The 25,883-nt window shown below is 53.5% G+C and overlaps 1 protein-coding gene across 1 annotated transcript in view; it reads right to left on the bottom strand.

Moving 5' to 3' along the window:
• The window catches only part of RPL36 (ribosomal protein L36), a 168,492-nt gene that overhangs the window by 135,172 nt on the left and 7,437 nt on the right, over positions 1 to 25,883 (bottom strand). The gene's annotated exons all lie outside the window — the stretch shown is intronic.

The following is a 25,883-nucleotide window of genomic DNA, read 5'->3' as shown; positions in this document are numbered from 1 at the left end:
CATCTGGGAATGATCCTTAGGATGATGTAGGAATGGTGGCTTTTGTCCTCCGTGTGGATGCCGCGATCAGCCTCCGTGGCCTCTCCTCTCTTCCTTGCCTCTGGTAAGGAGCCCTGAACTTAGAGCTTCCCTCTGGATGGCTGGGTGACTTTGGGCAAGTACCTTCCACTCTCCGATCACTCCCAGATAGTGCATCCCTCCTAGGCGGGAACAGAAAGGGTTGATTATTGACAAGGCACAGAGATAGCAGGTAGATTCCTCAAGATCACACAGCAAGTCACAGAGAAAAAGAGGACACTGGCTCCTAGGTGGTCTCTGCTTCCCAAATCTCTAATCCAACTTCAGGCTGATGCCCACCCCCCAGCCTTCCTTCCTTCTCCAGGCCTGGGGAGCGTTGATGGTGGTGTCATGGGTTAATGAACGCCTGGCAGCCAGATCTTCACGAAGACAGGCCCGATGAATTTGTTTTTGTGAATATCTCAATGCAGCTGCCGGGCCCAGTGCGCCCGCCCTGATGCGGCGTCCCGAACCCCCGCCCCCCCCCGCCCCCGCACCGCACCCCTCGCCCGCCTTTGTCAGTATCTCAAAGAGCCAGACGAAAATCCCCTTCCATGAAACCTCTGCCCAAAGCTTGGAGGATCTCTTTTATTTTACCCTCCACATTTATTTATTCTCTCCACACCCCACCCCCCCCCCGCCCCGCCCCAGCTCCGGGAGGAAGCGATTAACGCAGACAAGGCCAAGAAAAGACGAACAAAGGCACCCGCATTCTGGGCTGGCCGGGAGCAGAATGCGGGATTTTCAGGCAAGAATGTGGCAGCGAAGGTGGAACGTGGAGTCCGTGGATTGAAAGGAGGCCCGTGTGAGCAGCGGATTCTACCAGCTTCAAGCACAAAGGCAGCGACTGGGACCTCGGCAAGTAGCCAACACCTGCTCCCTTTTCAGAGGCCACAATCGGGAAGTCAAGCTTCAGCCCTGGCCTCCGGGAATCCAGAGCCTTCTAGCCCGTGGGGCTCAGCTGTCCCGGAAGCTGCAGGGACACGAGGGGGACAGCGGAAGGGTCACTCAGCTGAGTGGGAGACTCACAGAATAAGCTGAATGCCGAAGGATCACCGGGCTTGGGTTGGAATCCCAGCTCTGCTCTCATTCAGCATTTCCTGAGCACCTTCTATGTATGGGGTCCCAGGGTCCCGGGGCCCCAGCCATGAATAAGACAGAGACCACATTCCCTGTCCTTGCATGGCTGACCTTCTAACAGACGGTGTGACCTTGGGGACATGACTTTGCAGCTCTGGACCTTGGTTTTCTGCATCTGGAAAATGGGCTGGTGTGTGGGCCCACCTCACAGGAAGTTAAAATAGAAAAGCCCCCAGAAAAGCCTGGTGCAGAGTGAGTGTCCCCAGACATTAGGTGGCATCAGGGTCCTGTCAGCCCACCCCAACCCTGTTGACGTCTCTGTGGGGGCTCTTGTCCTGGGGTTACAGAGCAGCATCTCTGGCCTCCCACCCGCTTGATGCCAGGAGCACCCTCAACCCAGTTGTGACAACTACAAATGTCTCCAGATATTGGCCACTGTCCCCTGGGGGGGGCAGAATCAATTCCCTCCCCACCCCCACCCCGTGAGAACCACTGCTTTGCATTGTTATTAATTCTCAGAAGAGATTTGGCCCGGCCACCGTGTATGCTTGGAGTTTGAACACTGGTAGCTGCTGTCCGCTGACCCTTTGCATTTTACACCCCGGAGTGGCAAAATTGTCAAGTCGTAACTGTGGCCCTCGCTATAACTGGATGCATGCCCAGCAGCCCACACTGAGGTTCCTACCGCACCTCTGCGGGGAATCCAGCCTCCTCCTCCCAACCCCCGGCCCCCAGCCCCCTAGAGAGTGGAGCCCACACCCCTCCCTGGCGTGGGGACCCAGGGGCTGGCTCTGGTGGGGGAGGGGCCAAAGCAGTAGGGGTGGGAGCTCTGAGCCTGCAGATGGTGAGCTTCAGGGCTGAGAGGGGGGCTGTTTGAGATCCACGGGGTCCCTGGCTCCTCCCACTCCCACACACTCATTCATTCATTCATTCATTCATTCATTTTTTTACCTGCTCATTGCTGCGATTTGTTCTAGACACTGGAGACACCAGCAGTGACCAGGACACACCCAGCCCTGTCCCCCCAGAGCTCCCAGTCTGGGGGGGGGGGAATGGGACACGTGCCTGGGCAGTGACAACATAAGTGCTGAGAGCGATAAAAGGGACAGACAGGCAACTGAGGAGCCCAGAGGAGGCCCCTGAGCCTGGAGGTCAGGGGAGGTGCTTCTGAGCTGAGTCTGGAGGAGGAAGGAGGGGTTAGTTGGGTGAAGATGGCCGGCGGGCAGCCTGATCAAATTTTAGGAGCCCTTTGGAGAGTGTGGATAGGAGGCCTGGGACTGGCGGTGGGGAGGCCAGGGAGGAGGCAGAGGCTGGGACCCAGGAGGAGAGAGTAAAGAACTCTGGGCGGGAGTGGGGACCGGTGGGGGCCAGGCAAACCTGGGGCTATCTCTGAGATGGGAGCAGGTTTGGGGCGACGCTGAGGTCTGATGCCCCGATAGGGGTCCCTCCGGGTCTGGGTGCCGTGTTGGTGACGGCAGTAAACAGCAGTTGGGGTCCATGCAAATGGGTCCTGAGCAGGCCGACAGCCCAAGTGACGGGCCTTTATTAGCTCGAGAGCCTCGTGGGTTTAAAATAGCGTCGTGAAGGCAACAAAAGCAGCTTGCCTTCGAATTTTCATTCTGAACGGGTGATCTGCTTTTAATCAAGCAAGGCGTCCCAAAATGCTCTTAATTACCCAGAGTCAAGGGCTCAGCAGTAATTTCGATGTCGACTTTCAGGCAGGCGTGATTTGCTTTTCACAAGACAGGTTCTGGGGAAGCGTGGCTGGCAGAGAAGGGTGTTGGGGCAAAGTTGGAACCAGCAGAAGGGAGGCCGGGGCTGGAGGCTGCGTCTGGAGGTCAGCCTCAGGCCGGGAGGTCAGTCTCAGGCATGATGGTGTGGCCTTGAACAAGTCACTATCCCTTTAGAAGCCTTAGTTTCCCCTCAGAAAATGCAGAGACAGATGGTCTGGTCTGCATGGTGAGGGTAACACGAAACTGTGCTTGAAACTTCTTAACATCAGGCCAGACACTTCATTCATTCATTTGACCAGTATTTACTGAGGACCTACTGTGTGCCGGGCCCTGTTTTTGGCCCTGCAAACTCTGCAGTGACCATGACAAGCAACGCCCTCCCTCCCGGGTCTAGCAGAAGAGACGGTCACGAGACAATGAACACAGCATGTGTCACTGAATGGAAGATAAGCAATTTTCCTGTTTTAATGTCTCTGTAATCGGGATGTGTCTTCTTAGCCGGGGCCCTGATTTAACCGGGCAGGGCTGTTTTCCTCCTTGGCAGGATATAAAATAAAGGCCGGTTTTCTATTTGGTGGCATCCCAGAGTCCATGGGATATCATCATAAGTAAGTACGTGGGTGTGTTCTGGAGGTGAGCCAAAGCTATGGAAAAGATGGTCTTTTCAAGACTTTGCCACAAGCCCAGAAACCCTGCAGCCCACATGCACCTGTGTGTGTAGGGGGGGCGTGGGGACATCTGAGTCCCCGTGCAGCTCATCAGTATCACGTGATGACCATGCGCTTAGAAGAAAAGTGAGCAGTGAGCGTTCAGAGTCTCACTGAGGATGGAGTTCTGGGTACCTTGGGCTAGGACGTCGCCTCTCACGTGACCCTCATGAGATTGTGGAAGGAACCGGAAGCACTGAGTGGTGATTCCATGAGGTTACCCTGGGGAAGGTAGTTTTGCTGATTTAAATCCCAACAGGTATGTTTGAGCGACGTCAGGGCCTACGGACGCGTGGCTTCTGCTGCAGTCTCAAGTTGGGCTTGGTGGAGATGACAAGCCACTTGGCTGCTGATGCCTGGGGCTTTGTGGCCTGCGGGACACCAGATTCTGGGAAGAGGCAGGCTCTTGAGTCAGACAGGTCCAGAGGCCAATTCTGGCTCCACCGTTTCCTGGCTAGGTGACCTTGAGCAAGTGACCTTGAGCAAGTGATGGCCCCTCCAGAGCCTACTGTTTTGGTCCATAAAGTGGAGATGGTATCAACTCTTACTCCCTCACGTGGGTACCTGGGTGAGATGAAGTCACTCAGGGGCGCCCGACTGGCTCAATTGGAGGAGCGTGCAGCTCGTGATCTCGGGTTCGTGAGTTCAAGCCCCATGTTCCATATAGAGATTTCTTTTTTTTTTTTTTTAAAGATTTTATTTATTTATTCATGAGAGACAGAGAGAGAGAGAGAGGCAGAGGGAGAAGCAGGCTCCCAAGGAGCAGGAAGCCCGATGCTGGACTCGATCCCAGGACCCTGAGATCATGACCTGAGCCGAAGGCAGACGCTTAACCATCTGAGCCACCCAGGCGCCCTCCATATAGAGATTTCTTAAATAAATAAATAAACTTGAAATAAAATAGGAAACGTGCTAAGCCACAGGAAAGGGTTGAAAAATGTCACCTCTTAGGGTGGGAAGTCTGCTCTTTGATCTGTAATCTGTACCACCTCTTTCTGCCTGACCGATCACAAATTTCTATCCTTGCTATATCAGGACAGGCTTGGTTTTGCTGCAGTAACGGCCAGTCCCCGCACCTCAGAGGCTCATAACATCCAAGGCTTATTTCTCACTCACCTTGTATAGTTGCTGTGGGTTTTTTTTTTTTTTTTTCCCCAGGCTGGGGACCTGCCCTATGTCACCTGACTCCAACCCTGGCTGATGGAGCAGCCACTGGAAAATTGTTAGTCTCTGTGGCACAGGAAGAGAGCTCTAGAGGGTCTCTGATTAGCAATAAAGGTTCTGAAGTGACACAGGTCATTTCCCATCCTCGATGCCAGAATGAGGCACACAGCCCCCCTCAACCCGCCTGGTCACAGAAGCCGGGAGCACAATCCCATCTGGTTCCCTTGCAACAGCCAGCTAGTGCTGCATGACAAACATCCACCACCCACCAATCGTGCCAACAGCCAGCTAGTGCTGTGTGACAAACATCCACCACTCACCAATCGTGCCAACAGGCAGCTAGTGCTGCATGACAAACATCCACCAATCGTGCAACAGCTAGCTAGTGCTGTGTGACAAACACCCACCACCCACCAATCGTGCAACAGCCAGCTAGTGCTGCGTGACAAACATCCACCAATCGTGCAACAGCCAGCTAGTGCTGCATGGCAAACACCCACCAATCGTGCCAACAGCCAGCTAGTGCTGCATGGCAAACATCCACCAATCGTGCAAGTGCCAGCTAGTGCCACGTGACAAACACCCACCAATCGTGCAACAGCCAGCTAGTGCTCCATGACAAACATGCACCAATCGTGCAACAGCCAGCTAGTGCTGCGTGACAAACACCCACCAATCGTGCAACAGCCAGCTAGTGCTGCGTGACAAACACCCACCACCCACCAATCGTGCAACAGCCAGCTAGTGCTGCATGACAAACATCTACCAATTGTGCAAGAGCTCGCTAGTGCTCCGTGACAAACATCCACCAATCGTGCAACAGCCAGCTAGTACTGCGTGACAAACACCCACCAATCGTGCAACAACCAGCTAGTGCTCCGTGACAAACATCCACCAATCGTGCAACAGCCAGCTAGTGCTGCGTGACAAATATCCACCAATCGTGAAACAACCAGCTAGTGCTCCGTGACAAACATCCACCAATCGTGCAACAACCAGCTAGTGCTCCATGACAAACATCCACCAATCGTGCAACAGCCAGCTAGTACTGAGTGACAAACACCCACCAATCGTGCAACAGCCAGCTAGTGCTGCGTGACAAACACCCACCAAGTCTCTTCGGCATAAAACAACAAACCTTTGTTTCTCATTCTCTCATCCTCAGGTCAGCTGGCCTCTAATCTAATCTGTGGATTGTGTCCAGATCTGGTCCATGTGTTTCCGATCTTCCTTGGATCAGTTACTCCTCACAGCCTATTTGTCTCGTGGCTAAAGGAACACAGGACAGCCTGTGGAAACATGCAGTCCTTCTTAGAGCTGAGGCTCCAAACTGTCATACTGTTGCTTTTGTTCCTCTTGCCTTGGCCAAAGTATGTCACATGGCTGGGCCTGACCTCAGTGGGGCAGGGAAGTATATTCTTCCCAATGGAGTTTGGGAAGAGGTTGAATGAAATTTGTTGAATAATAAGGTAATCTTCCATAGCCCAGAAGGTGAAGATCAGGGAATATTTGGTGAGAGCATGATTTGTTACCACTCAGAAGCCATATGAATAAAAACTCAGGTTGTAACTAGAAAGTCCGGGTGTATGTGAGTTTCAGGCATGGCTGGATCAGGAGCTCGTTTCTCTCTGTCTCTCTGCTCCGCTTTCTCTGCATTATTTTGTTCTCAGGCTCCATGTAGACTCCTCACGAGATGTCTGCAGCAATGCAATCTTCACTTCAGCCCAGGTTTGTGCAGATCAGGAAGGGCCTGCTTTGCAACATTCCCTTTCCAGGTGTCAAATCTCGCAAAAGGCATGCGACAAAGAAACAGCAAACTTCATTACTTGACTGACAGGTAAAATGAGCAAATTATAGCCTTCTTTTCCCACCGCTCCCCTCATACTGCCAGTCCTAGCAAGCAGTTCATCTTCTGCAGATGAATGGGTTCCCCTCTCCCAGTGTTTACTCATGCAGCCCCCCTTCCCTATGGGGGGGTGTCAGATTATACAATCTAATATCAAGGCTCCCAAGAGCCTGGGTCTGAGTTCTCTGGATGGATTCCTGATCCTGCAGCCCCTTCTCAGATCTGCCCACAAATGCATTTGCTTGAACCCAAGTCAGCTGAGCCCAGAACATGAGCCCCTTGGCTGAGGTCAGAAAAACAGGGCAGCAGCCAGCATGGAGTTTGTTTAATTGATTTGCTCTTAATTGGCTGTCTTCCCAGATGGTCCAGAGGAAGCTTATCTTGGGTACTCGCTGACCACCCACTTCCTCCCCAGGCTGGGGGGAGAAAGACCTGGAACCAGACACTTTCAGCCCTCAGTGCTGAGTGGAGTGCCAGAGGGTGTGACCAGTATGGTGGATAGACTTGGGTTCAAATCCATGCTTGGCCTCTTATCCACTGAGATCTTAGCTGAGCCACCTAACTCTGCATGCCTCAGTTTCCCCATCTGTATAAACCAAAGAAAGCAATAGAGTCTCACTTATAGAGCTGTTATAAAGAGCTACTACATGAACAGCAGGGGCCATCAAACTTCTGTAAAGGGCCAGGAAGCCAAAATTTTAGGCTTTGCAGGCCATGCAGTCCACTCTGCCCTTGTGCAAAAGCTGCCATAAATTATACGGCAAACAAATGGGCTTGGCTGTGTGCCAATAAAACTTTATTCATGGCGGGCGCCTGGGTGGCTCAGTTGGTTAAGCAACTGCCTTCGGCTCAGGTCATGATCCTGGAGTCCTAGGATCGAGTCCCACGTTGGGCTCCCTGCTCAGCAGGGGGTCTGCTTCTCCCTCTGACCCTCTTCCCTCTCGTGCTCTCTGTCTCTCATTCTCCCTCTCTCAAATAAATAAATAAAATCTTTAAAAAAAGAAAACTTTATTCATGGACCCGGAAATTTGAATTTCATATCATTTTTGTGCATCCCAAAATATTATTCTTTGATTTTTTCCCCCCCAGCCATTTAAAAATGTAAAACACAGTTGTAGGGCTGCATTTGACCTTGGGCCAACCCTGATGTATATATACCATTGACAGTAGTACTTAGCACACAGAAGGTGCTCAACAAATATCACTACCATTATTATTGTTGTTGCTGTTGTTAATCTTGAGGTCCAAAATGGGGTGTCATGGGCGCCTGGGTGGCTCAGTCGTTAAATGTCTGCCTTCGGCTCAGGTCATGATCCCAGCATCCTGGGATTGAGCCCTGCATTGGGCTCCCCGCTTGGCGGGAAGCCTGCTTCTCCCTCTCCTGCTCCCCCTGCTCGTGTTCCCTCTCTCGCTGTCAAATAAATAAATATTAAAAAAACAAAAACAAAAGGGGGTGTCAGAGTTAGGGTATGAGAGCAGAGAAGAAACTCAAGCACCCATTTCACAAACTGGGCTGCTCCTCTTCCCAGCCACGTGACCTGGAGAAAGTGGCTTCACACCCTGAGCCTCAGTCTCCCCATCTGTATAATGGGTTTGGCGTTACCTCCCTCAGAGGCAAAGTGATGACTCAGGCCTTCGCCCCTTTGCACGACGATACAACTCTGCCAGGCATGTACATCTCTCTCCTTAGTGCTTCCAGGACTTTTTCCCTGCTGGTCCCTCCACCCAGACCCTGCTGCCCCATCTCACGGTTGCCTCCATCCCATCCTTAGGGGTAAGACCAGAGGCTTCCTCCTCTAGGGAACCCTTCCTGACCTCCCCCCAGAGGGTGAATCAGACCTTCTTTGGGCTCCCCCAGGATCCTGTGCACCCATCATAGCAAATGTCACACCAGGTTTGTGACTTCTTTGGCCAGAGAACCCTGGGAAAATAGGGAATAACAAAAATGTGTTGGGATTTAATGTCTGTCTCCCAATTCCCAATCATTCTTACTTTCAGCTCCTCCCCCCTCCTCTTTTTCTTCCTTCCTTCCAGCCCTTAAACCCCTTGGGGCCCAGAGCCATTGCAAGCACTCTGTCCCTTTGCTTCCTGTGGCAGACAGATCCTAAGGTGGCTCTTATGATTCCTGCCTCCTGGTGTCCACAACTTTGTGTGTTTTCTCCCCTTGCGTGGGGGTGGGACTTGTGACCTGCTTCTAACCAGTAGACTACAGCAGAGGTGATAGGATGTCACATCCATGATATGTTACCTTATATAAGACTCTGTCTTGCTAGCAGACCTGCCACACTTATTCTCTCTTACTGGCAAGCAGTCATGTTGGGAACAGCCCATTAAGAGGGCCATGTGGCAAGGAACTGGGTGGCTTCCAGAAGCTGAGAACAACATCCAGCTGACAGTCAGCAAGAATCCAGGGACTTCCTGCTTATAGCAATAAGGCAATGAATCCTGCCAACAGCCCGAGGGAGCTTAGAAGCAGATCCTTCCCTAGTCAAGACTCTTGTCTTGGCTGACACCAAAATTGCAGCCCTGTGAGAGACCCTGAAGCAGGGGATCTGGTTAAGTCATGCCTGGATTCACCACCCACAGAAACTGAGATAATAAATGTGTTGTTTGAAGTTGCTACATTTTAGGTACTTGTTACACAGCAATAGCTGACTGATACACCTACACTTAACCCTTTCCTTCAGGGCTCTTCTACAGCTCAGGTGACATGCAAGGAGGGCCATGTTCTCCCACTCAACCTCCTTGGGCATCTTAATGAGGCCCATGGCCATGGGGTGGGGTGTGGCTGTGCTGGGGCTCTTGTAGGCAGGTTTGGACAACAACAGCCAGAGAGGAGTAGCCAAGGGCATGAAAGCCATCATCCCCAGGCCTGGGGGGGTCCAGGCTACCTGCCCCGGGGGAGGAGAAAGCAATGGGCCTAGGAGGCCTCATCTTGGACATGGGCTCTGCCACTGTCCCAGAGCCCTGGGGCTGTGTCCACCCTGGGCAGTAAGTTATCAGGTGGGATGCTAATAAATGTGGGGTTCTTATAAGATGTCATTTGTTGGCCCAGATGGGGTATCACATTACACGGAAGGAAGAGAACATTTATTTTCTCAATTCTCTTTCAATCCTTCTAGACACACGGTCCAATACATTACTCAGTAGCTACATGTGGCTATTTAAATTTAAATTAATTAAAATTAAATAAAATTTTATTGAAAGCAGGGACTCGGACAGATATATGCACACCCATGTTGACAGCAGCATTGTTCACAATGGCCAAAGGGTGGACACGACCCACGTGCCCATCAACAGGTGAATGGAAACACACGGTGCAGTCCATCCACGCACTGGAATACGATCCAGCCTTAGAAAGGAAGGGACCCTGACACTTGCCACAACGTGGAGGGACCCCGAGGACACTGGGCTCAGTGAGAGGAGCCAGACCCAGAAGGACACATCCCGCAGGACCCCACTCCCAGGAGGTCCCCAGAGGAGTCCCGTCCACAGAGACAGAGAGGAGAGGGTGGGAGCCAGGGCCGGTGCAGGGGGTGGGGAGTCCATGCTTCATGGGGATAGAGTATCCGTGTGGGGAGATGGAAAGTTCTGGAGACAGAGGATGGGGGTGGCTGTACGATAGTGTGAATGTGCTTCATGCCGCTGAGCTGTGTACTTAGAGATGGTTAAAATGATGAATTTTTGTGTATTTTATCACAATTAAAAACATTTAATTGAAAAATGAAATAAATTTGAAATGCAGTTCCACAGGTGCGCAAGACACACGTTAGCGGCTCCGAAGCCCTGATGGCTTCCATAGCGGACAGAGCAGAGAGACCCCATTTCTGGGGTCTGGGGTTACTGCAGAAAGTTCACCAAGAGTGCTTCAACACCTCTTCACATGTGCGAATTTTCCTTTTCGAGAGAGGAGGTCTCGGGCTCACAGCTTGGGGCCCGCAGCCTGGAGAGTTTAATAACTGGGTTTTGTTTTCATTGTGGATCTCCCGCGTGTTCTCCTCACAGCAGCCAGAGGGCGCGCGTGAGCTCCCGAGTCAGGTCCCGCCCTCCCCTGCCTACAGCCCTCCCACCTCCCCCTGGGGTAAAAGCCCAAGTCCTCCACCGGGTCGGAAAATCATGCATGACCCGCCCCCGTGCCCTCTCTGTCCTCCCCTCCTCCCTCTCTCCCCCTTGCTCACTCTGCTCCAGCCACACACACCTCCTCGCTGATCCTCCCACATGCCAGCAAGGTCCTGCCCCAGGACCTTTGCACTGGCTGTTCCTGCTGCTGGCAAGCTGTTCCTCCCTCTTTCACATCCTTTGTGTTTTTGCTCAAATGTCCCTGCAGTGAGACTCTCGCTTTTATCCTAATTAAAAATCGCACACCCTGCCGTATACTCAGAATTTAGAGCCATCTCCTATTCCACACTCCAGGCAAGAGCCTGGGGCTCAGAATCTGGAACTCCCTGAACAGTGCTCCTACGATGGGGTCTAGAGTGCTCCTGCCTGCCCACGACCTTGTCCTCAGCCTGGCTTGTCCCCAGCTCACTCTGCCCCCTCCCTCCAGGAGCTCAGAAATTCGCCCGGCGCACAGATGCCAGACGGGAAAATTAATTGGGCCTTGCTAGGGCTGCTCTCCCCGCTCCCCGTCAATAACAGCCGTAAAGTGGGATTTATGCGGCGGTTCTGGCTCCGGATGGAAACTAGGAGGAGGGGCAACGTTCTAGAAAAGTCAGTCCCTTGCCATGAGAACAGGCAGCAGCTGGGACTCCAGGACCAGAGCCATCTTCCCGTTGCCTTTCTGGAGGTCGCACCTTTCCCTGGGTTGGGTGGGTGGGGAGAGAGGAAGATGCCTCCTGGGGTGGCCCAATCCGTGGTCAGGGATCACGTACCTAATTAGATTCCCCATTTCTAAGCACCTACTGTGTGACAGGCCATGTCCCAAGTGTTTGGGGGAACATTAACTGTTTCAATGGGGAGGTAGAGATTGATTTTTTTCTATTATAACCAACAGGGAAACTGTGGCACAGAGAGGTTAAGCAACTTACTTAAGTTTGCACAGCCGCCGCCGCCATGCTTACCCCTGGCTTAGGGTTTGTGGGGACTGGGATGTGGCAGGGACGATGTAGGCAGTCGGAGAAGGTATGATTGGCCAGCTAGGGGAGTCCAAGAACACCGCATTGTGGCTGGGAGCCCTCTCAGTGGTGCCCCTTGTTCTAGGCTCCACATAGGCACAGACTGATTTAATTGAGGGCTGCTGGACGCAGCTGTTGAAGCCCCTGCATATGCTGATCACTCAGCCTCTCTTGCCTTTCTTTCCTTCTCTCGTGTGGGAAGGAGCTCTTCAGGCATCCTTGCGGAAATGGAGTGGGGTCTGGGTTCAAATCTTGACTCTGCTGTGTGTGATCTTGGGGATGTGTCTTTCCCTCTCCAGGCTCAGCGTCCTCATCTGAAAAATGGGGATCATAACCACCGTGGAGGTGTTCAGGCACACGGAGAAGGCAGATAGGGGAGCATCTGGCCCTGACCGAGTGCTCAGCGAGCCACTCTTTTACTATTATTCTTACTGTTTTTATGTCGCCCTCCAACTGCAGACAGAGACAAGGCAGCTGCATCTCCCTCTCCCCGGAGCCCTTCTTGCAGTCCCCGGACCAAATCCAGCGGCCTCCTTTTCCTGCAGGCACTGCGGGGACGGTTTTGATGGACATGTTTTTTGCACAGAAAAAGCTGGAGCAATTGTATTTTGCCAAAAGTGTCAGTCGGAGAGAAAATATTTCCCGCATCTCTGGCGAGTGTTGATGTGTGAGAGCTAGCACGTTGGTAGGGGGTGGGGGGCTCCACACGACAGGGGCCAGCTGTCCCCACCCAGCCCCAGCAGGCTTTTCGGCCTCCCGTTCCCTCTCTCCCTACACCCTGGCCCCGGCCCAGCTCCCCAGCCCCTCCTCTCTGGTCTCTGCCTGGCTTCTCCCCTTGGACGGGCTCCCATTCCCTCTCAGACACCTCACCTGCCTCTCTCCCCTCCATACGTTTGGAACGAGGAAATGGCATTGGAGCTGTGATTTGCAAAATGAGGAGTTTGCTTGGAGAAGGGGGTGGGCAGGGAAGAGAAATCCAGGCAGAGAGTCTAGCGCGTGCAAATGCCCTGGGGCAGGACCGTGCCTGGCATGAAGGAGAAACAGCAAGGAGGCCTGCGTGGCTGGAGCAGAGTGAGCCAGGGGGAGAGAGAGGGAGGAGGGGAAACGGGGTAGATCGCACGGGTTCTTTTGGGCTGCAGGAAGGATTTCCAATATTGTTTCAGGGGCACTAGGGAGCCCTGGGAGGATTTTTTTGAACAGGGGAGGAGAAGGGGGGGACATGGATCAAACACCCTCACACATGTGGGGGACAGTGGGAGATGTCAGCAGTACCCAATGAAACTCAAAATAAACCAAACTCGGCCTCTACCCCCCTTCCACAGCGATAGAGAGACATGTCCAATCACCTTTCTTTAGCGCTGAAGTACAAATAACTGGAAACGACCAGAAGCCCACCACCAGGGGGTGGGCGGCCCCTGCGACCTGTACGAAGGAACACTATGCAGGCATGATGCATGATAAAGGATGGGGTTGGCTATGTGAGCCGATGTGACTGATGTCTGGGGCACATGGCTGGGCCAAGAGGAAGCTGCAGAACAATGACATGGGAGGAGAAAGTTCTGGAAGCATTTGCACCAGCCTGTCAATGGGGGTCACCCAAGGCAAGCAGGTTGTTGCAGCAGGATTTTACTTGGTTTTATTTTACTATTACTTTTGAAAAAAAATCCAGGTGAGGGACGCCTGGGTGGCTCAGTCGGTTAAGCGTCTGCCTTCGGCTCAGGTCATGATCCCAGGGTCCTGGGATCGAGCCCCACATCGGGCTCCTTGCTCAGCAGGGAGCCTGCTTCTCCCTCTCCCTCTGCTTGTGCTCTCTCTGTCAAATAAATAAAATCTTTAAAAAAAAAAAAATAAATTCTAAAAAAAAAAAAAAATCCAGGTGAAATTAACCACAACGTGAAATTAACCAGTGCAGTGGAGTACATTCCCAAGGTTGCCCTACCTCTCTCTAGTTCCGAAACATTTTTCATCACCCCAAAAGAACACTGAGTACCCCAAAATATTAATTTTTTTTACATTTTAAAATTATTTTTCATCGTGGTGAAAGACACATAACACAAAATGTACCATTAGTGGCAATTAGTACATTCACAATGTTGTGCAACTCCTACCTCTGTCTAGTTCTAGAACATTCCATCACCTCAGGGCTGACCCTGTACCTGTTAACGATCACCTCCCATCCCCTCCCCAGCCGCTCACACCCACGTGCCCCCTTCCCGTCTGTGGATGAGCCTGTTCTGGGCGTGTCACCCACGTGGACTCACACCCCGTGTGGCCTTCTGCCTCTGGTTCCCTCCCTGAGCGTCGTGGGCTCAGGGTCCGTCCCCGGGACAGAGTGTATGGGTTCCTTGCTCCTGTTCTCAACTGAGTAATATTCCAGAGTGTGATGGACCACGTTTTCTGTATCCACTCATCAGCAGATGGCCATTCGGGTCTTTTCCATCTTTTGGCTACTATAAATAATGCTGCCACGGACATCTCTGTGCAAGGTTTTATTTGAAGACCTAGTTTCAATTCCTCTCGGTAGACACCCAGGAGTGGAAATGCAGGGTCATATGGTAAGGTTATGTTTAGCTTACTGAGGAGCCACCAAACTAGTATTAATATTTATTTTATTTTATTTATTTGTCAGAGAGAGAGAGAGAGCGCACAAGCAGGGGGAGCAGCAGGCAGAGGGAGAGGGAGAAGCAGACTCCCCGCTGAGCAGGGAGCCTGATGCGGGGCTCGATCCCAGGACCCCGGGATCATGACCTGAGCCGAAGGCAGACGCTTAACCAACCGAGCCACCCAGGCGTCCCCCAGTACTAATATTTTTAATCAGAAGAAGGCTCCCACGGTCAGTGTGTGGTGGTGATGACTTTTAGCGGGCTGAGTGGGCTCCCCTGGGGGATGGAGGCCCCTGCCTCCATGAAAGGGGGCGGCACCTCTCAGCACCAGGCTACTGTTGCCACAAGAAAACATGGGCCCCACGTGGCCAGATTCCCTCATTCGTCAAAGCAAGCCCCAATTCTCATTGGCAGGAAACTTCCAGATCAGATGTTGCCAACTCACTTTAAAACCCAGACAAAAGCCCTGATGGGAAAAGATGCATCTGGGGGCTGGATGTGGCCCCCGGGTTGACAGTGTGCGACCTCTGTTTTCCACTGGTCCGCACGGTTTGAAGGTGACTGAGGACCTGTGAGGTGCTTGTGATCTGAAAAACAGTAATACGTGCAAGGGGCTGGGGGAGGCTCTTCCTGCAGCCGCCCCAGGGCAGGCAGATCTGCTGGGTGTCAGGGGAGAGGAAACGCAGTGGGCCTGGGGGTCCATCAGCGGGTCCCCAGAGGACTGAGAGTCGGGCTGGGCGTGAGCAGCTGCCCTGTGCCCAGATCGGCCCAGATTCTGCTCCTTTTAAGTGGAAACCATGAAAACCATCTGTATGAGCTCCCCATGGTTGCTGTAACCATTGACCTCAAACTTAGTGGCTTAAACAACACAAGTGTATTATCTTACACTCCTGGAGGCCAGAAGTCCACACTGGGTTCAGGGGGCGAAAAATCCAGATGTGGACAGAGCTGGCTCCCCCGCTCCCCAGGGCCCCGGGAGACCTGGCTCCCGCCTTGTCCTGGCCCGCAGCACCCCCTCCATATTCACCGCCAGCAGCACGGGGTCTGCCCATCTCTGGGCCTCCCACCCTCTGCCTCCCCCTCTCGAGGACCCAGGTGATCATACTGGGTTCTACTGGCTCTACGGAAAGCATTTGCTCTTCTCAAAATCCTTAATCTAGTCACACTGGCAAATTTCCTTTTTCCTGGAGCTGCCGAGACAAAGTACCAACAGACTGGGTGGCTTAAAACAACAGATTTATTCTCTCTGTTCCGGAGGCCCCAAGTCCGAGATCAAGGTGGGGGCAGGGCTGCGCTCCCTCCGAAGGCCCTAGGGGAGGGTCCTTCCTGCCTCCTCCAGGTCCTTCCTGCCTCCTCCAGCTGGTCCTGGGCTGGTGACCCTGTCCCCCCATCTCTGCTGCTCGCTTCTCTCCTTGTCTCTATGTTCTCTCCTCTTCTTATATGGACACCAGTCATTGGATTTAGGGCCAACCCTAGATCCAGGATGATTTCATGCCAAGGTCCTTAACTAATGGCATCTACAGATCCTATTTGCAAAGAAGGTCACGTTCTGAGCTTTTGGGTGGACCTGAATTTTCGGGAACACTATTTATCCCACTACACCATGTAAAGTGCCTTATTCATAGGTTCCAAGGATTAGTATGAAGACATCTTTGGGGGGATAGTATTCTGCCTACCACACCATCCATCATATTATGTCCCTCCCCTGCTCACAGGTCTCCCATGGCTCCCCATTGCCTTTGACTGAAATTCAAACTCTTCACTGGGGCCCACAGGGCTCTGTGAGGTTGGGAACTGAGCCCTCCTCCCACGTCCCCCCCCCCCCGCCTCCCCGAGCCTCACTCCATCTCTGTGCTCCTCTTCACATAGTCCAAGCTTGTTCTTCTCTCAGGGTCTTTGCCCTGGCTGTGCCCTCTGCCTGGAGTGCCCTTTCTTACCCTAGATTTTTCCACGGTGGCTTCTCACTCACCTAGAACTCAAAGCTCACCTCTTTAGATTTCTTCCCAGATCATCTGGGCTAAATCTGCCCCCCCACCTCCACTTTCATTGACTAATGTGACTCTGTCACCCATGGGGGCACCTGCCCTGACCCCCCATGGTCTGTCCTCCCTGCAACAGCCACCAGAGGGCGCCTGTGAGACCAGAGTCAGGCCCTGTCCTCCTCAGCCCACAGCCCTCCAAGGGCTCCCATTTCCCTTGGGGAAAAGCCCAAATCCTCCCTGAGGTCTCCAAGGCCCCGCACAACCTGCTCCGTCTCCTCTCTGTCCTCCCCTCCTCCCTCTCTCCTCCTTGCTCACTCTGCTCCAGCCACAGGGGCCTCCTGGCTGTTTCTGGAACACACCAGGCCCGGTCCTGCCCCAGGACCTTTGCACGGGCAGACCCTCTGCCAACAATGCCCTTCCTCCAGATACCCACGTGACTCCTTTCCTGACCTTCCTCAGGTTTCCAAATCTGTCTAGTGGGGTCCTGATCTGTCCATCCTTGGGGTCGGTGAGAGTCCCTAGCTGTCCCCTAAGTCTGCTTTAGAAGCACTTGGGCAGCTGGGCTCTGGCAAACGGTAAATGCCCGACTCTCGCTCCCTCGGTCCATTACTCAGCCCCGGAATGGGAGGTGACAGGCCTGCAGATGCCACCGGCTCAGGCTATACCATCGGGGCCAAGACGCTGTCACATTTAGTAAATTGCTGGCAGGCAGCTCCTGCGGCCGCAGTGCTGAAGACAGGCAGGGCCATGACTGGTAAAATGTGGAGTCCCTCTTGAGGCTGGAGGGCTGCGCTCGGAGGTGGAGGCCTGGGAGCCCTCCCTGCCCCTCACTGGGCCTCAGTTTCCCTATCAGCAAAAAGAAGAGCCATTGGGATTGTTGAGGCATCTTTGAGTTCCTTTGTCCACATTCTGCACTGAGTCCCTGTGAGCCTCCATATATAAAGTGCACACATGAAAGAAAAAGAAATAAAGTCTGAGCATGGGGCTGGCTATAAGAGCAGGGACTGTCTCCTTTGCTGTTCCATCCCCAGCTCCCAGGACAGGGCCCAGAGCTCAACAAACAGTAATAACACCTACCCCGTGATAGCTACGTTGACTGAGCATCAACTGTGTATCTTTGGATGTACCCTGAGAACTTTTATAAGGATTTTAGATCTAATTTAGGCCTCACGGTAGCCCTGTGACATACGAAACTGCCATTATCCCCATCCTACAGGTAGGGAAGCCGAGACCCAGAGAGGGGAAGGCGCTCACCCGAGGTTACACAGCCAAGGAATCGTGGGGGTTGCACTGGCGCTGGGTCTCTGACCCTGTCTGCACCCTAACCTGCCACCCTCGGAGCCCCAGAGACCTTCGGTCACACTGAGAAATGCGTGTTGATTGGTCCTTTCGGAAGGGGGAGGGGGCTCTTGGCCACTTTCCCTAACGACACAGGGGCCTCTAGTTTTCCCCAAGAGCAAGGTCATGGCCAAGACCCCCCCACTTGCCCCCTCCTCCATCCACCAGCATGGTGCTGTCTCGCACAGAGGGCCCCAGAGGAACTGATCCCCTTCATCGAACCCTGGGCCGAAGGCTCCCCATCCCCTCGAGACCCCTGTGGCAAGGACAGCTGAAAGACAGACAGGAGAGAAGAGGTCACTGGTGGGAGAGTCCCCCGATTTGTCCACCTGCAGCCTCCTTTATACAGGAAAAGCAGAATATAAAAAAAAAAAACAAAACCAGAGTCAGCCCCCTGGCTCCGTGTGTGTGTGCGTGCGTGTGAACACACACACAGATCTATGAAATATTTAGGTGGTGCCCAGTGTGTTTGTGGCTGTAATTAATCTTGTGTCTTGTTGGCAGAGAGCAGTACGGTAAGAAATTACTTTCTGCGGCCCTGGGTGAAGTGCAGGCTGGCGAGGCCCAGGCTCCTTCCCTGGGCAGAGGGGGTGCAGAGGAGGACTGGGCGCAAGCTGGTGGCCCTGGGCCAACTCCTTCTGAGATGCCCCGTCCCCCCATGCCCGTTGCCCATGACAGTTGTGATGTCCCCAGCCCAGCCGGAACCCCCTTGCACCCTGGGTGCTGGGCTAAGTGAATGTTCTGTGGTTATTTCATTTTGTTTTTATGGCTTTATGGAAGGTATAGCTGGTAAGCAGTAAACTGCAAATATCGGAGGTGCGCATATTGGAGGCATTCTCTCTCTCTCTCTCTCTCTCACACACCCCGCCCCCCACATTTGTAAAACCATCAGGACAGTGAACACATCTGTCACCCCCAAAGTTCCCTTGGTTCCCCCAGTAGATCCTCCCTGCTCTCCCCCTCACCCCCACCCCCTCCCCCTTTCCAGGCAACCACCCATCTGCTTTCGGTCATTATAAATTAGTTTGCATTTTCTAGCTGTCCTAAAGTGTGCACCTTTTGTGTCCAGCTCCTTTGGTCCAGCATAACGATTTTGGGATTTGTTTGTGTGTCATGTGTTGGAGTGCTTTGTTTCTTTTTATGGCTGAGGAATGTTCCATGCTTTGCATGAACCCCAGCTTATTTATTCATTCACCTGTTGGTGGACACTTGGGTGGCCTCCAGTTTGGGCTATTAGGGATACCGCTGCTCTGACCACGAGGGTGCAAGTCTTTGGGTGGATGGGGGCTCCGGTTTCTCTTGTGTAAATCCCTAGGGGTGGAAATGCTGGGTCATATGGTCGGTGTGTGGTTCACTTTTTAAGAGATTAGGGCTAAGCATTTGGAACACGATGCCGGTGCATGGGAAGGTCTAGGCGTGGATCTTGTTCTATCCATGAGACAACTCAGTGACAAGAAGGGGAAACTGAGGACAGATCATACAGTGGGGAGTGGCAGAGCTGGGGCTCAACCCCAGGGCCGTCTGTGCCCAGAGCGTCACCCATGGGCTGCACTGTGTCGAGCTGGGATGGAAGCATGTGGGCATATCCAGTGTCTCCCTTTCTCTCCACATGGCTGTGAGCAAGTCTAATTCTGCATGGTATTATCCCCTGAGGCCCCGGGGTCTGGTAGATGCTCAATAAATGCACACAGAAGCCCAGATGAGAGCCATAAGTCTGGCTGCCAATCAGATCTCACTCCCCACCCCCACCTGAAGCCTGCAGTGGCCCCTTAGTACCTTTGGGATAAAGCTTAATCCCCTTTAATGCAACTGAAGCCTGGTCTGAATTGTGGCCCTTCTCCTTCTGTTCCAGCCACGCTGGCCTCCGTGCTATTTGTGGACAGTCCTGCCTCAGGGCCTTTGCACCTGCTGCTATTCTCCCTGCCTGGCAGGCTCACCTCCCTGACTTCCCCAACCACGTCAGCCCCACACAGTCCCGTCTGTGTCATCCATCACCCTGTTACCTCCTCTACCTAGCCCTCTTTGCTCTTTGAAATTCTATTCTATATTTATTTACTTAAAAAAAAAAACCCTCATTATGCATTTACATAGCGCTTACTGTCTACCAGGCACCGCTCCAGGCATTCATTTAATGTGTGGTAGCTCATCTAAACTTTTTTCCAACTCCCTGCGTGAGTTACTACCCCCATCCCCCTTTACAGACCGAGGACACTGAGGCACAGAGTGACTCAGGCCACACAGCCAGGAAGCGCGTGAAGCCCAGGGGTCTGTGCTCAAGATCTGTCACCCCCGTGGGACCCACCTGACAGCTGCAGTCCCGGCATGGGGTGCCACTCAGTGTCGTGGGCAAACAGCCTCCTCTGTACGGAGAGAGCAGCAGAAATCCTGGGGGAGAAGGGGCGCGGGTGGATCCGAACCCGCATCCTGGGCCACACTCCGCACCATCCCCGAGAGCCGCCACCAGGGCCCCTGAACTGTGAGCTCAGAGCCTCAGAGCGGCCTCGGCGGGTGCTGGCTCAGACGGCGAACAGATGCTCGCTATTTTAAACCCACTGTTTAACTCATTAAGACAGCTGTTTCCCATCCCCAAAGTCGGCGGAATTAGAATTAAATTCATTCCAGAATTAAATACACACATACACACACGCACACCCCGCAACCATTTGGAGGCAAAACTTGTTAGCTTTTAGGCAAGCTGTGCCTGGGAGCCCGGGGACGCGGCTCTGCGTCCGCCTGACAAGTGACATCACGGCCCAGTGGTTGGCGGCTGGGCTTGTGGCCCAAGTGCCCCGTGGGCCCACATTCCTGGGTCGGCCTAGGCTGCTGCCATCACAGTCCACTTGCCAACGGGGCGTCCCCCTGGATTTCTCCCTGACCCCTCAGGCCCCACAGGGCCCGGACAAAACTCAGTGTTCGTCCCTGAACTGGCTTCCTCTCCCTGGTCCCAGGCCGTCCTACCTCCACCTGGGGCTCACAGCAGAGTCCAGATTCACCTCCTCTTCCCCATCTTATGTTCAAATGGTCAAGACTCTCTGGTGATGCTACTTCCAAACAGCTCTGCTCCGCCCTTGCCAGCTACTGCACTGGTCCAAGCCTCTGCTCCCTCCAGCCCGGATGCCTGGTCCTGCTTCCTCCCTAGGCTCTCAGATTCCATCGTTAACCCCAACCGGCTGTTTTTCCTCAGCATCCAGAGGGATTTTTCCTAGACCCTCAATCAGATTGTGTCCCTCTCTTGCTTGACATTCCCCAGGGCAGGGCCGTCCAGTAGAATTTTTTTGTGATGATGGAATGTTCTAGACCTGTACCCCCCAACACCGTCACCCCCATGTGGCTAAAGAGCACTTGAATTGTGGCGAGTGTGAGTCAGGAACTGAACTGTTAAATTTCACTTCATTGAGGGGGAGCCTGGCTGGCTCAGTTGGTGGAGCGTGAGATTCTTGATCTCGGGGTTGTGAGTTGATCTTGATCTCTTGATCTTGATCTCGGGGTCGTGAGCCCCACGTTGGGTGTAGAGATGACTTAAAAATAAAATCTTAAAAAAAAAATTTGCTTCATTGAAGTGAATTTAAATAGCCACATGTAGCGAGTGGCTGCCATGTTGGTTAGCGCAGCTTGAGAGGCCCCGTGACTGATGCCACTGATGGCCTTCCCGGACCCCCTGGGCCCTCACCAGCTCCCCATGCTGTTGGCTAGCACCCCCGCTCCAGCTCTCCACCCGAGCCTGCTTTGCTCACACCCATGCAGGCTGGAAGCATCACAGAATCACGTTCTTCTTCCCTCTGGTAGCCTCCAACTAGTGACTTGCAGGAGCTGGTGCATAAATACCCCCACTCCTTCATCCCTTGAGTGACACATTTCTGAGATGCAAGCTCTACACTGTCCCCCAGAAGTCCCCAACGGGACTGAGCCCCCTCTGCTCACCACAGTCACCTGCTCACGAAAGCCCCCCTTTTGGGCTCCTTCCCATGCCTCTCTCACTTTCCCGCTCCCTTCCTGGAATCACTTTCCACGTAAAGTCCTTGTACCCGAATCCTTGTCTCAAGGGCCAGGCTTTGCATTGAGGTTACCACAAAAGGCACAATGTTCATCTCTGTCTGCAAGACCCTCCATACTCAAGGCAGTTACCTCACTTGTCCTCAGACACACCAGACCCCTCCTGCCACAGGACATTTGCTCATGTTCTTCCTGCCCCTTAGAACTCTGGTCTTCCCCACCCTGTCTCCTTCTGCCAACTCCGCGTCACCCTTCAAGTCTTGGGTTAAATGCCGAGCCACTCGGAGAGGACTTCCCTGACCACCGTCTCTGCCAGCCACCATCTCCCTCTGAGGCTTCCTCCTCCTCCCCCTTCTCTCCCCCTGCTCCTCCTCCTCCCTCTTCCTCTTCTTTTCCTTAAGGCTGTTTGAGTTTTTTAAATGTTTTGTTTGGAAATAATTTTAGACTTCCAGAAGAGCTGCACCAAACCCCGTTGCCGAAAGTCCAGCTCGTCCCTCACCATGTCAGGCTCGTTCAGGTCCACAGAGGTGTGTCTTTGGCCTTGAAGCTGACAAAATCCACTGTGTATCTACTGTGGGCCAGGTGTAGGGCTGAGGGGTGGGGGGAGAGAGAAAGAGAGGGGGAAACAGAGGCCAACACAGATAAACATAGGCCTAAAGGACAGACACGGAGGCCACGGAGGGAAACATGACAGGCAAGAGAGAGTAAGTCCAAGAGAAACACAAAAGGAGACAGGGATGCAGTGACATGGACAAAGAGAGACATACATAGAGAGACAGGGACAGACAGAGACAGAGTCGGGGAACAGGGATAGAGGCAAAGACAAAAAGAGATGCTCACCCAGAAACGGAAAGATAGAGAAGGAGGGGGGAGAGAGAGAGAGTCAGAGATTCAGAAGGAGACAGGCATAGAGATGCACAGAGAGGAGAAACAGAGAGACAGAGGGGCCCAGGTCAGGCTGCAGGTGAACGATTCACTGGCAACTTATCACTGACCCCTCGCACACCTCCATCTCCTCCCCCCAGCCCCAGCCCCAGCCCCGGGGGGCCACATGGTCTCCTGGATTGCAATCCGATCCGGGGTGTGTGTGCACTGCATACCTACTCATGTATGCACGAGTTTAACACTGAATGCCCCAGGAGATGCACTGGGGGAAGGAGGGAAGGAGACATGACTTTGAGCTCCGAGAAGTTATGGCCACAGGACACATCCCATCCCCCATCTGATATGTGTCTTATGTCTAACAGCCTGAGGAGCCAGACATCTTCAGTGTATCCCCGCCAGCACCACTGAACGAGGCTCCCCCTACAAACAGTGTGTGTGTGGGGGAATGTGGGTGAAAATCAGGCTTACAATTGTGCCCAGTGTCCCTTCAGGTTAGTTGTGTGGACACAGAAACCCCCTTTTAAGCAAAAAAGGAATGTATTAGTTCATCTAATGGTGGTACAGGTGTTGTGTGGCCTTCAGGCTCAGCTAGATCCAGGTGCTGATGTTTTTAGAACCTGGGTCTCTCTCCGTCACTTTGTTCTGCTTTCTTATACATTGCCTCTATTCTCAGGCAGCATCTTAGTGTCGGCTCCCCCAGAAGCAGACCCTGAGACAAGAATTTGAATCAAGATTACTTATTTTGGCAGTGATTTCGGAAAAAACTGGGAGAGGAGCCGGGGCGGTGGTGGTCAGAGACAGGAAAGGCAGGGCAACTTAAAAGCAGCACGGTCAAGCACATTGTCAGGGGGGCAGTTGGGGCTCAGTCCCACTGGGGTCCTCTGGGAGGTGGTAAGGACATGTGCCCCCAGAGTCATTTCACTGGAGGAGCGAGTTATGGTCCCACCGGCTGTGGGTCCCTGGCCGCCCCCAGGGGTGTTCATTGGCTGGCTCACCCCAGGTTACCAGCACGTGGGCCAAGAAGGTTCTAGTAGCCAGAGGAGCCCTCAGAGGGGGGCCCACGCTGCCGACACCTTGATCTTGGACTTCTGGTCTCCAGAACTTTGAAAAAATACATTTCTAAAGCTCTCAGCCACCCAGTTCATGGCACTTTGTTACAGCAACCCTAGGAAATCAAGACACCCCATTATCAACGGCTGTCTTTGGAGAACCTCTTTCTCCATCTTTTCCCCTATAACCATCCGTTGCTCCTTTATTTAGCAAATACTCCCTAAATATCAACTCTCCTGTTGTCCTCCTTTAGAAACTTGATGGGAGTCATAAAATAAAAACCCCAAATCTCTTGCCACAAAGAGATGGGACTTGCAGAATACAAAGACACTGATGTTTTAAAATTCCAGCGGGCCAAGGACCGTCCCTTAGGAAAATTTGCAGTTGCTTGAAAGACATGAGAGGCACCAGCACCAGCGACTTCTGGGGGTAATCCCCAGAGGGACAGCATCGGCAGGGGACCACTGCTCAGCCCCAAGCGCCTTCTCTGTCCTTCACTCACTCTTTCAGGGCTGCTGTTCCCTCTGAGTCACTCTCTGTCCCCTCTCAGCCCCTTCCCTGAGTCTCTGTCCCTGTCCCCTCCGTGGCTTCCTGGCCCCCTCTCCCTCTCCAGTCCACACCCTCCAGCCAGCAACCAGAGGCCTCTTTCTGAAACACTAATTGCTTTTTATTTCAGGAGTAATAAGTGAATTTGTTCCCATCACAAAAGAGCCAAGCAGCCCAGAAATATAGAGAGTGGAAATGGGAAAAACAATGAGACGATGCCCTGCCTCTCAACTTTCCTGTGGCTCCCGTCCTCTGTGGCCTTGCACACCCCTCTCCTGTCCTTGGGTCAGACCCTCTTTCCAGACACTCAGCTTGCCTGTTCTCCCTCCCCTTCCCTCCCTTTACCCCTCCATCCCTCCCCTTCCCTCCCCATCCTTCCCTTCTCTCTCCCTCCATCCCTCCCCCTCCCACTCTCCCTTCCCCCTCCTCCCTCCCTTCCCCCTTCCTCCCCCACCTTCTCTTCCTCTCCCCCCTCCCTCCTTCCCTTCTCTCTCTCCCTCTCCCTCCCTCCCTCTCCCCCCTCCCTTCTGCACCTCAGGACCTTCTCACTCTCTGGTCACATTCCCAGCATGCTGTTCTCTGCCCTCCTACACCAAGTTCATCCTTATTCACCCTCCGCTCTCAGCTAGGTGCCACCTGCCCTGGATGGCTCACACAGACCTGGGACAAGGATTCCAGGGAAGATTCCTTGCCTACAAGCCATTGTCACAATGTACCACCACCGGGGGTGGGGCTGGAGGGGGGGGCCTCCCGAAACAACGGAAGTTTATCCTCTCCCAGCTCTGGTGGCCAGAAGTCCAAAGTCAAGGTGTTGGCAGGGTTGGCTCCTTCTCAAGGCTCAGAGGGAGAATCTGCCCCATGTCCTGCCCCCGCCCCGTCCCCCACCCCGGGCCTGGGGCTTCTGGCGGCCGGCCTCCCTCAGCCCTCCTTGGCTCGTGGATGCGTCACTCCGTCACTCCGATGTCTGCTTCTGTTACCACCTGACCTTCTCCCCGTGTGTCTCTGTCTCTTCTCCATTGCAGGCGAGGGCTGCCCTGGGAGGCATTCGGCCACCGAGAAAACCTGGAGTAAGTGGTCAGCCTGGCCAAGTGCCACTGAGGAGACAGAATGCTGTTCCTGGCCTTGGAAGCAGCATTTGCAAAGCTCTAGAGTTCAAGGACACGTGATGCGTTCGCAGCATTGAAAAGCCTCGGGCTTAAGAGACTGGCAGGGTCTTGACCATCATGGCGGGCATGGGGGGCTTGTGGGCCACAGAGGGGAGGTGTGGGCTGCATCTGGAGGGCAATGGGTAGCGATGGGAGAGTCGGGAGGATTGGGATTTTAGAAAAATCTCTGACTAGAAGGATTTCAAAGCAGAGGCAGGTCTGGTCTGGGAGAGAGAAAAGGTCAGACCCGCCGCTGAGCGCCGATCATGCGTTGCCTCATTCACTTCTCACCCCACCCATCTTGTAAGATGGGTTCCTCATCATTATGTCTATTTTACAGATCTGGAGTCTGGGGCCCAGAGAGGTTGAATGGTTTACCTGGTGTCACGCAGCTTGTGAATGGCAGACCCAGCAATCCAGATGTAAGCAGGCTGCCTAGCCCAGCAGGGGGCAGACTCAGGGTGGGAGGCTTGGGGGATGAGAAGTGGGGAGGACGTGAGGCTGATACCCAAGGCTGTGGCTGAGGATGGGGGGGACAGCTGGGGACGGGGCTGGAGAGGAGGCACTGAGGTGGGAGGATAAAGCTGGGGCAGGACTGGAGGCCCACTGGGCAGTGAGGCTAGAGGATAGGGACTACCCA

The sequence above is a fragment of the Leptonychotes weddellii genome, chromosome 1 (assembly GCF_054177405.1).
Source record: "Leptonychotes weddellii isolate Sample4059 chromosome 1, ASM5417740v2, whole genome shotgun sequence".
NCBI lineage: Eukaryota > Metazoa > Chordata > Mammalia > Carnivora > Phocidae > Leptonychotes > Leptonychotes weddellii.
Note: the sequence above shows the minus strand (reverse complement) of the source record. Positions and strands in the feature narration are given on the sequence as shown.